The 11,980-nt window shown below is 48.6% G+C and overlaps 1 protein-coding gene and 1 pseudogene across 1 annotated transcript in view; one reads left to right on the top strand and one right to left on the bottom strand.

The window, feature by feature from the left end:
* Nucleotides 1-5,405, top strand: part of LOC136641320 (zinc finger protein 850-like) — a 10,822-nt pseudogene extending 5,417 nt beyond the window's left edge.
* Nucleotides 1-11,980, bottom strand: part of LOC136640344 (zinc finger protein 271-like) — a 56,180-nt gene that overhangs the window by 16,240 nt on the left and 27,960 nt on the right. The window lies entirely within an intron of this gene.

The following is an 11,980-nucleotide window of genomic DNA, read 5'->3' as shown; positions in this document are numbered from 1 at the left end:
TGGTAGAGCAACAGCAGACCAGACCAGCAGCAGTTAAAATTCAAGTGAAAGTATAATAATAATAATAATAATATACAGTATTTATATACCGCCTTTCTTGGTCTTTATTCAAGACTTTATTCAAGGCGGTTTTACACAGGCAGGCTTATTAAATCCCCAAAGGGATTTTTACAATTTGAAAGAAGGTTCTCTCTTTCAAGAACCACCACATTCAAGATGTTACACTCCGATCTGGTTTCACATTCTGGCCTCCATCCTCCCACGCTCCCGAGCAGATGGAACAGCTCAGCTGCAGCTTGCCAGCTGCTTCAAGGTCGCACGGTGCCGGTGGCCTCGAACTGGCGACCTTGTGGATGTTAATCTTCAGGCAAATGGAGGCTCTACCCTCTAGACCAGACCTCCTGCCCATCATAAGAACATAAGTATCATAAGATACATAAGTATCATAAGAACAGCCCCCACTGGATCAGGCCATGGGCCCATCTAGTCCAGCTTCCTGTATCTCACAGCGGCCCACCAAATGCCCCAGGGAGCACACCAGATAACAAGAGACCTGCATCCTGGTGCCCTCCCTTGCGTCTGGCATAACCCATTTCTAAAATCAGGAGGTTGTGCATACACATCATGGCTTGTACCCCATAATGGATTTTTCCTCCAGAAACTTGTCCAATCCCCTTTTAAAGGCGTCCAGGCTAGACACCATCACCACATCCTGTGGCAAGGAGTTCCACAGACCAACCAGACCGCTGAGTAAAGAAATATTTTCTCTTGTCTGTCCTAACTCTCCCAACACTCAATTTTAGTGGATGTCCCCTGGTTCTGGTGTTGTGTGAGAGTGTAAAGAGCATCTCCCTATCCACTCTGTTCATCCCCTGCATAATTCAGAATTGAAATGCATTGCAGGAACTTCAAAAAGCCTGAGAAAGCAAGAATGTCCTCACCTGTGTGGTGCATGACCAAATGCAGCACCCAGCTGAGCCACAGGAGACACTTCACAAAAACAGCTTGTGAGAGGAGCAACAGCAGTGACATCATCAGCTGTCACCTGCTGCTGGCTGCCAGCAGACCCAGCTATGGTTGTCAGTCAGGGAGTGAAGGATGGAGCTGGTATCTGTCCATACTGCAGTGATTTTCAACGTTTTGCTTCTCACAGCACACTGGCCTCTATGGGTCTTCATCCTCCTATGATGTCATTTTGGGAGACTTGTCTGGGTCCTGTGGCCTCTGTTTCTAGGGCATCCTCTAGTGCTGGCCCTGCACAACATGATCCATCAAGCTAAATGCCAGTCACTAGACATGTATGGTGACTATGGCCCACTAGAGTCTTGATCAACCTCCTGGTTCTGCTGATAGTCTCTAGGACAGCAAACAGGTGTGGCAAAATACTTGTGAGGTCAAGATCCATTGCTAGTGAGCTGCATTCAACTTGATAGGTCCCGGGTTGCAGGGAAGTTCTGTAGCTGAGAAGCTCAAAAATGCTTCAACTCTGTGTTCAGGATGCATTTAAACTTGTCCTCCTAATAACCGTTGAGTTACTGGGTCGTTTGAAGAGTTGGCTTCACAACAGAATAATTAATCCGCTGCAGATGAAGACAGATGTCCTAGCATAATGGGCTGCTCAAGATGGTTGCCAGGAATACCAACTCTTTCTAGAAGAAAAGTCCCTCACAGGTTACAAACCATGATGTGTATGTGCAACCTCCTGATTTTAGAAGGAGGCTACCTCAGAATACCAGGTGCTGGGTTTGTGACACCAAGATGCAGCTCTCTTGTTGTCTTGTGTGCTCCCTGGGGCATCTGGTGGGCCGCTGTGAGATACAGGAAGCTGGACTAGATGGGCCTTTGGCCTGATCCAGGGGGGCTCTTCTTATGAATTTTCCTCTTGCATTACATCTGCTTTCACCCTCAGCTACCAGACACAGGTTGTAAGTGGTGCTACAATGTGTCAGATCAAAGTTTCTGCCTCCTAAGATTAGCCAGCCAGGGCCACAAGGAAGTTTAGCTGCCCCACTGAATAATCCATTAAGGATCAAAATTATTGTAATGCATTTAGAGTCAGCAGGTTGCATTGGGTGGTCCTTGCCAGCTGCGTACTTTCTCCCCCTAACCTCATAGGTATGTGGGGGGTGGGATAATCTCCATGTACACTGTCATCCTTGTGTCTCCAGGCGAGAATGAGAATGATGTAAATAATGGATGTTTTTGGTTGATGGGTACGTACTAAAGCTTACAACTTGTCAGTTAAAAAAATGTACATAAATAAATGATTCTCTGTTTGTCCCAGAATGTGATGAGCATGTACTGAAGACTGGAGAGGACTCATTTCAGCTGGAAAGCCCTGAGCAATTGGGCATCGATGAACTGTTGTCGGAAAGAGGGAAGGTGAAGTTTTTCTGGGTTCCCAAGGGGAAGATAAACCTGGATGGACACAGACCCCCCAGTGGCACCATGCACAGTATCCTGGGAAGATAGCAAACCAAGCTTTCCTGTGTGAGGAAGGAAGCCAAAGCTTGTATGAAAGTACCTTCCAGTGTAGGAAAAAGTCAGGGACTGCCAGTAGACAGAGATGGCATCAGAGCTTGGATCTTCCTGAGAATCAGGCAGAACAAGCACAGGGTAAACTACACAAGTATGCACATTGCGGGGAAATTTTCAAACGGCAAGGCACCCTGTATTGCACAAGAGGGCACCCACATAGGAGGAAAATCATACATCTGCTCTGAGTGTGGGAAAAGCTTTGGTTGGAGAACAAATCTCATTAAACACAAAAGAATCCACACAGGGGAGAAGCCGTATAAGTGTTCAAGCTGTAGCAAAAGCTTCAATGCGAAATCCACCCTTATTAAACACGAGAGGTCACACACGGGAGAGAAGCCGTATGAATGCACAGAGTGTGGGAAAGCCTTTGGCGAAAAGGGATCCTTGTTAAGCATCTGAGAATCCACACAGGAGAGAAGCCGCATAAATGCTCAGACTGTGGCAAAAGCTTCATCGAGAGAGGTGCCCTTATTAACATGAGAGAACCCACACAGGGGAGAAGCCATACGAATGCTCTGAGTGCGGGAAAACCTTCCGGATCAGCTGTCACCTTAAACTTCATAAAAGAACACACACTGGTGAAAAACCACACAAGTGTTTGGACTGTGGCAAAAGCTTCAGCGAGAGAGCCTCTCTCGTCAAACATGAGAGGACCCACACGGGAGAGAAGCCGTACAAATGCTCCGAGTGTGGGAAAAGCTTCCGAATCAGCTTTCAGCTTGTCATTCACAAAAGGACCCACACAGGTGAGAAGCCGCATGAATGCTCGGACTGTGGCAACAGCTTCAGGGAGATTGCCTCCCTTATTAAACACAAGCGAACCCACACGGGAGAAAAGCCGTACGAATGCTCCGAGTGCGGGAAAAGTTTCCGGACCAGTTTTCAGCTAAAGACACACAAAAGAACACACACGGGCGAGAAACCGTATCAGTGCTTGGATTGCGGGCAGAGCTTCAGCCAGCGATCGCGCCTGGTTATACACGAGAGAACTCACACAGGAGAGAGGCCTTACGGCTGCCCCGATTGCGGGAAAAGGTTTGTTTCCAGCTCTCACCTTAGGAAACACACCGTCGTGCACACGGGAGAGAAGCCATATAAGTGCTCGTACTGTGAGAAAAGCTTCAGTAAAAAATCCAACCTGGTTGTGCACGAAAGGATTCATACCGGAGAGAAGCCCTATGAGTGCTCGGTGTGCGAGAAAAGGTTCTGCAGTTCTTCGGTTTTTCATAGACATATGAAAATCCACCCATTAGAGGCATCATAAAAGTAGTTAAGTTCTAGAAAAGGCTACAATGTGAACACCCAGAGACTGGGATTTTCGCTTCTGTAACTAGAATGGGGAGATAAGGCACAGTTTGGACAGGGAGACAATATGAGCATCAAGAGTCTTGTAATATATTAGCGTTTATTAAAAGAGATTTAAGTTGGGCAATCTGTTTCTTGCCTGATATAGTATGGACAGGTACGTTTTCAGGTCAGCACCTGAAAAGTCAGATATTTGGCTTACTCAGAGGCTCAGTAAGGGCAGCGTGCCAGTCAGCGTGGCACTATTAATTGGTACGGTGACCACAACACATTCAGCCATTCAATACTTATAGTGGGAGAGGAGAAAACTTGGAATTTTTGCAACAATAATCTCACAGACCAACAGTCATGCTTAACTCACCCCAGATTTTACCAGTCACTCTCCCACAGGGAAAGTATCATTTCCTAGATTGTTTTTTTTTTTTTCCATTTGGGGAGGGGGCAGGCATGGGTGAAGAACTGAGAACATGTGTAGAAAGTGGCACCAAACGCTTCAGTCGAAGTTCAAAACCATATTGAATTTTGGGACCACCACATAGATGCAGAACCATAGAATTGTCAGGGGGTTACATCATCAGGGTGATGACATCAGGGTGACATCAGAGGCAACTCATGGCTAGAGAATAGGACCAGCTGCTGCTGAAAGTCCCAAGCCCTCAGGCTGGGTGACTGCTGATCACGGGCCATATGTGCCTACACTAATGATGGAACTGCTTGCTATGTTGTCACTTCCTGTCTTCCAAGAATGGGAGTTTTCCCACAAAAGCCACTGTCTTTTTGGGGCCTCTTAAGGAAAGCTTCTGTTTATGAATGGGGCAGGTGTGGGAAAGGAGGTGGCAATGAAGCAGGAGTCCTTGTTACCCATAGAAGGATGGGGAGTGGAGAAAGACAGAAGGAAGAAGAGGAATTTGCTGCTGCTGTTCCCTGCGGCTGCAACTAAAGTAACCCCACCCTCGGACGGTACCCATGTAAGTCCCCCCAGGAATCTTGGGCTGGCACCCACAAAAGGCACTTTTCTGAGAACCTCCTCAAATGTGCGGTGGGCCCTGCTGAAGAGTAGGCAATGGCAATTAGGTGGTAAAAAGGAGTCTGCAGGCAGCTGGAGGAGCTTCTTGCGACCTCATTTTGCTTCATCCATAGACTTATAATGACTTTGCTCAGAGCTACATTTTTTAGGGAGATCTATCTCCCAGCAACTGGGACTCTGGGGGCAGTTGCTGAAAGCAATTTGGGTTCACTCAGCACTTTGACCCTTTCACTGTTTGCCAGAAGGGTTTGATGTGCCAGAACACTGTATGTCAGACCTCTGGGGCCCGGGCACGCAACAATCTGGGCCCAAGCACCGAAGGAATCTGGAATAATTTGTTCCAGGTGGGGTAACTGTATCATGCTACAATCCTACGCACCTGGGAGTAAGCCCCATTGAACGCTTTGGGACTTAATTCTGGGTAAATGTGTAGAGGACTGGGTGGTTGGCAAAAACAAAATGGAGTCTTGTGGCACCCAGTAGCGTAACTACAATGGGGTGATGGTAAGTACTTTAGGCACCACAACACACCGTGTAAACAAACCCTCCCACTGACTGGTGGAGCCATTTTGGGCAGTGAATGGGAATGTGCAAGTGTTCGCTGAACCAAATAATATATATAATATAATAATATACAGTATTTATATACCGCCTTTCTTGGTCTTTATTCAAGACTTTATTCAAGGCGGTTTACACAGGCAGGCTTATTAAATCCACGCAGGGATTTTTACAAATTGAAAGAAGGTTCTCTCTTTCAAGAACCACCACATTCAAGATGTTACACTCCGATCTGGTTTAACATTCTGGCCTCCATCCTCCCACGCTCCGAGCAGATGGAACAGCTCAGCTGCAGCTTGCCAGCTGCTTCAAGGTCGCACGGTGCCGGTGGCCTCGAACTGGCGACCTTGTGGATGTTAATCTTCAGGCAAATGGAGGCTCTACCCTCTAGACCAGACCTCCTGCTCCTTCAGACAAATGGTGTCTCCTGCGCATTGCCAGTGCTTCCTGGAATGGCTCCAATGGCGAGCGGGAGGGGCTGCTTACACGGTGCGTTGTGCTGCCGGCAATACATACCCCCCCACACACCACCACCCCGTCGCTACACTACTGCTCAGGTGCAAGGAGGTCTTGGGCAGGTCCTGCATACCTCCCTGTATTGTATTATGATATGTTGTAACCCTTGTGTACGTTGTAATTGTAAGCTGCTTTGGGAGCCAGTTTGGCTGGAAAGCAGGATGTAAATTAAATAAATAAAGTGAATGGAATGAGGGGGTCTCTGGTCCACATAAGCTCCTGCTCCAATAAAGATGTCGGCCTTTAAGCTGCCACAAGACCCTTCTTGGTTCTTATCTACCTCTTGTGCAGAGCTGAGGTTCCAAGCTTTGGAACCAGTGTAAGCAACAGTGATTGTTACTGACAGGACAGAAACCGTTCTTAAAACACTTTCTCAGTCCTGTTGTGAAATGTATGTGGCCATTGGGAAAGGGGGAAAATTCTGTTCCGCTGCGTAGGCAATTGGTTATTTCAGAGTTTAGCATGTTTCATGCAGTTGCTCTTGGTACTTGTTTTCCACCATGGTTACCTGCGCTGGGCTGATCGGATGAGTACGGTGAGAATGTGAACATCCTAAATTCATATGCTTTCAGTCTAGTTTAGATGGCATGCACTGGCTCAGTGGAGTAGTTAAGGGGGTGCAAAGCACTAAGTTCAGCTCAACTCAACATTAGGCATAGAGTTTTACAGATAACTTCAGACACAGATATATTTGTTTAAAAAAAAAAAGTTAAAAAACAGCAATTTGCTTACAAAGTTACTCCACTTTGCTTGAGACCAACAGCTTAGCCCGCTTCAGATGGCTCAAATATAAAAATTCTGCAACCGGAAAGGTCACAAGCTCAGAATCACCCACCAGCAGAAACTGTAGAAAAGCATTCTTAGGGAAACCTTTTTAAATTCTTGACAATGGAGAAAGATACTGGTTTCAAAGCACTTGATTACTAGAAAGCACTAAGTTTTGCAGCTGCCTGAACGCACCCTGCAATAGGCCTCTCCCCCTTCCCCTTTGGAGACATTCCAGGCAGTGGGAGCAAAACAGAGGCGAATGCAGGATGGAGTACATGGGCAGTCAAGGCAAATGCTTCCGTTTTGCTCCCACCACCAGGAAGGGGAAGAGGAGGGGCCGCTTGCATGGTGCATTCAGGCACCTGCAAAACAGTGCTTTGCACCCCCTCCAGCTACACAACTGCATTGGCTATAAGTCTTCTGTTGAACTGTTTTTTTTTTCCTCATTAAAGCCCCTGTTGTGTCTAGTTTATCTCTCTTTGGGGGAGTTCTGTGTATCTCTTTGGTCCCAGCTCTGTGTGGAGACCATGGGTGGCTGTACACACATCCAGACCTGGGGCTGGTGTTTCCTGCAAACCCAGAGTAAACACCTGAGGTTGTCTTTACCAGAGTCTATGTATTGATCCATCTACTTCAGAACAGCTTATGCTACCTGGCTGCAGCTCTTCAGGGCTTGCCTCTAGCAGTGTCCTCCTCCCCAGATGGTAGCTTCCTAGCCCAAGTGCTGTCGCCAGATAATAGTAACACACTTCCAGTAGGACCTCTGAGAAGAATTTTATCCAGGGGTACAGATTATCTTTTGGGTCCCTAACCCTCTCCATTAGATCCTAACTTTATATGGTCTTTGGATTATAATTTCTATGAATCACAATTTATAGAACTATGTAGGCTTACGCAAAATGGGAATGCTAGTCTTCACACAATGAAATGTTGGCATCCTTCAATCTCGGAAGACTATGGTATCGTGCTCAGAATAGTGGTTCTGGAACAGAGTGTCCTCTCCAATGCGTGAAGCCTGGGTAAAGTAGGTATGGAGGATAGGCTGTTACCCATGCAGCAAATCCCCCCTCTCCACATCGCTGAAATGGTCCACTGGAAAAGCAGAGGCCAATACGGTTGGTTCCAGCGGCGTCGCAGGAGTTGCCAGAGCGTGACTGTGTTCAGCCATGAACTGCCTCAGGGACTCCGGCTCCAGATTTTGCCTTGAGGTTGACTCCTGAAGCCTTTTCCATAACTGGATGTAGCCACGAGGCAGTGGAGGTTTGGGATCAGAGTTTTCCTTCTCCAGGCTAACAAGTCCCATCTACCCGGTGGCTGTTTAGTTGCCTCTTATGACAAGTACAGCCAAACTGAGGGCCTATTCTTATCCCCAGCCCCCAGGGCTTCACACAATTTCCAGCTCCCCTCCTTCAGGCTCCTGGGCCCCCTTTTTGACCCTGGGTTCAGCTATGACATACCTCCTGTACTCTCCCCATATGCCCTGCTGCCCAGCTGGTGGGTGAACTGACCTCCTCGGGACTCAGCTGGACTCCACAGAGCAGGGCAGCAGGACTGATGGTGAAGTCCCCCACCCCACTCCTCAGCTGCTCGCACTGCTGTAACATAACACAGGAGAATGAAACTCAGAGGTTCTTTAATGAAGGGTCTTGGTGTCAACGGTCTGTGGTCTCAGTTTAAACTACAGGCCAGCTGCATGTGCAAAGCTGCCAGGGTCATGCTGGAGCAGCCTACACCCTGTCGGATGGAAGAGCCAGAGGTGAAGACACCGTGCGGGTCAGATGAAAGCCCAGAGCAGCAGTTAGAGGTCCAGTGGCAGGTGCCTGCCTGGACAAGGTATTGTGCCGGCAGTCAGGTTGCAAGAGGTGACAACTCAAATAGCTCAGGCTGGGAAGCCTTCCCTGTAGCAGGTTGTCTTCATTTCTTTCCCCCTTTCCAGCCAAGACTGGCTTCCAAAGCAGCTTGCAATTCAAGTCAACAAAAATGTGCAATGTATTTGGTCCAGTATACATTGGGGGGGGGACACCTGTGGGAATCACTTATAGTCCCAGGGGCAGGTAGAGACATAGGCCAAGTTCCAGGCTCTTCCTCACAGAGCCTATGTAGATGGACTGCTCATGGAGGAGATACTCCATGATCTCCCCATGTGAGATCTGGATAAAACAATTCATCATGCCAGACCGGCATCAAGATACGTTGGCACATAAAGCTGATGCTTCTGCAGAAGGTGCTTCACAAGGGTGCCTCACAGAGCCTATGTAGATGAACTGCTCATGGAGGAGATCCAGCTGGCGCTGGCTATTAGGCAGGACTGCCTGCCTGCTCCAACTGGGCTTGTTTTGTTTTGCGGTTTCTAACATGCCCGTTGCATGTTAACATACATTTAGGAATGTAATGAGCAGGATTGTAGGCTCTGATGAAAAGCTAACTAGAAAAATACTAAGTAAATAAACTGGGAACTTTCAGGCTCAAGGCCAGGGTGCCAACAAATACTCTCTTGAAGTCAGAGAGCATGACTGGGAGGAGGCAAGTATTCATTTACCACTTGAGGGCATCTGAAGATAATATCCGAAGGTCGCCAGTTGGAGGCCACCGGCACCGTGCGACCTTGAAGCAGCTGACAAGCTGAGCCGAGTTATTCCATCTGCTCTGAATGTGGGAGGATGGAGGCCAGAATGTGCGGGCAGATCAAGAAAGAAACATCTGATTGTTGTGGTTTCTTGAAAGATAGAACCTTTCAAATTGTAAAAATCCCTACGGGGATTTAAATTGCCTTGAATAAAGTTCGAGGAGAAATCTGAGGACATAGAAAGGCGGTATATAAATACCTGTATTGTATCTTACAATCATCTGGTACTACTCTGGGAAACAGGAATTCTGGGTTACATAGCTCTTTGGCCTGATCCTGCAGGACTCATCTGTTCTTAGGTTTGTGTTCCTCTGTGGTAGAAAAACAAAAATACCCTTGAATTTTCACTTATACTTGCCTATTTTTTTTTCTCCATTTTAAAAGAACTTAACCTCCACCCTCTGAGGTTTCTATAATGCTTCAGCACAGTGGCATAGCTAGAGGGGGTGCAAAGCACTATGTTTTGCAGGGAGCCTCACTGTGGAGTGCAAGAAGCTGCTCCCCTTTGGAACCATTCCAGGTGGTGGGAACAAAATGAAGGCATACACCTCCAGACTTCCTGGCCTTCCCATCCCAGCTCCTCACCTAGTCAGCCACATTTAGCTGCCGGTATAAAAATTGCCACCAGCTATCAGAAGCATCAGCTTTACGTGTCAACGTATCTTGATGCCGGCACGATGAATTGTTTTACCCAGAACCCATACACTAAAAATAGACGTGACGGCAGAGATATCCGGAGGGGGCATGACACTCCTTGATGCCCCCCCCCCAGGTATACCACTATTCCCATGTCTGAAACTGATGTTGAAAACAGGTGTGCTCGGGAGACCAAGAGGAGGCTGAGAGAAACAAGTCCAAAGAAAGGACGATCTAAGTGATGGAGGTCAGGATTCTCACTCTGAATGTGAGTCCCTGCTCCACCCCCGTGTGAGTCTGCCAGACAGCTAAGGTCATCCAGTGAGACCCTGATGCAACAGACTTGTGCCCTGCACTGGCACTCCCTGTCTGCTCCCTGATGGCACATTAGATGACACCATGGCCACCTTTACGGGGAATTCAAGAATTAGCCTGGTCAGAGGGAGTCATCTTATGATATCAGGCCCTCAGCCAATGTTCCCCTCTCATGCTGCCTTGGAGGGCTGCCCTTTCCTCTGCAGGCACCCACCTTCCAGAGGCGAGAGGGTCCTTTTTCTGCACGGAACACCATCATAGCAGCCAAGGGGCTTTCCCTTCCAATCGGCTTGGTGTACCCAGGGTGACAGCTTCGAGCACATCCAGAATAAGACAGGGTGTAGCCATAAAAACAAAAAGCTACAAGTTCATGATCATTCCCCCCCCCCCCCCGCCCAACATCAGTGGCAGCAGTTGGGTCCTCTAGTTTCTGGTCTGACAGTATCACTGAGAGAGTGCAGGTCATTTCATGAACTCCTTGCTGCTAGTGGCTGCACCAGATTTGGGGAGGGGAGGGGCTGAGTTATCATTTCCAATGTGTGTTCCTGCCCTCTTTTCAGCAGCCCTTGAAGACATTGTTCCTTGCCACAGGATGTGGCAAAGGCGTCTGGCCTGGATGCCTTTCAAAGGGGATTGGACAGATTGATGGAGGAAAGATCCAGCACAGGTTACAAGCCATGGTGGCTTCCTCAGAATGCCAGGTGCAAGGAAGTGGCAACAGGACGCAGATATCTTGTTGTCTTGAGTGCTCCTTGACATTGGCAATCCTGGCCCCTGTGCCACCCAGGGCCAGGACGTCAGGGTGCCACCCCCCACTGAGTGCTTCCCCCCCACTGTTCAGGGGCCTTTGGAGAGCTGGGGAAATCATGCACAACCTCCCCAGCCCTCTCAAGGCCTTCTGAGCCCTCTGGAAGATTGAAAATTGCTCCTTCCGGTTTTCAGCTGAAAACCAGGGTGCCAGGCCCCCAGGGGTGGCACCGCATTCCTTCCCTCCTGCCACTGCCCCCTGCCCCTATCCATGGGACTGTAGAGGGCCGGAGAAATTATGCGCAACCTCCCAAGCCCTCCAACGGCCTTTTGAGGTCTCCGGAAGGTCAAAAATGGCTCCTTCTGGGTTTTTTTGCCTTCTGAAGGCCTCTGAAGGCCTTTGGCAGACTGGAGAGGTCATGCCTGGCCTCCCCAGCCCTCAGAAGGCCTTTGGAGGCCTCTGGAGGGCCTTTAAATCCCACTTCAGGTTTTCAGCCAAAAGCCAGAAGTGGGGTTTAAAGTGGAAGCCTCAGGACTTTGTAGGGGTAGGGAGGCCGAGCACAATTTCCCCAGCTCCCTGAAGGTCTCCACATGGGAACAGGGGGTGGTGGCGGGGGGGGGGAAGGTAGGTGACACCACCCCTGGAGGCATGGCGCCCTGGGGTATTTACCCCAGCAGGAATACCACCGCTCCCTGAGGCATCTGGTGAGCCAATATGAGCAGATGGGCCCTTGGTCTGATCCAGCAAGGCTCTTCTTATATGCATGTTGTCACATGAACTGCATCTGCAGTGATACAGCACAGAATTCACCCCACCCTCAAAGCCAAGGATTTAATCACACTCCTGCCTAACAGGGGGCCTGACTTTGATTGTATGTAGAATGGAAATCAGTGGAATCACCATCCACTTGACTCAATGCAACCAAGTCACCCTTAGAAACACT

The sequence above is a fragment of the Tiliqua scincoides genome, chromosome 2 (assembly GCF_035046505.1).
Source record: "Tiliqua scincoides isolate rTilSci1 chromosome 2, rTilSci1.hap2, whole genome shotgun sequence".
Taxonomy (NCBI): Eukaryota; Metazoa; Chordata; class Lepidosauria; order Squamata; family Scincidae; genus Tiliqua; species Tiliqua scincoides.
This window is presented reverse-complemented; position numbering and strand designations above follow the sequence as displayed.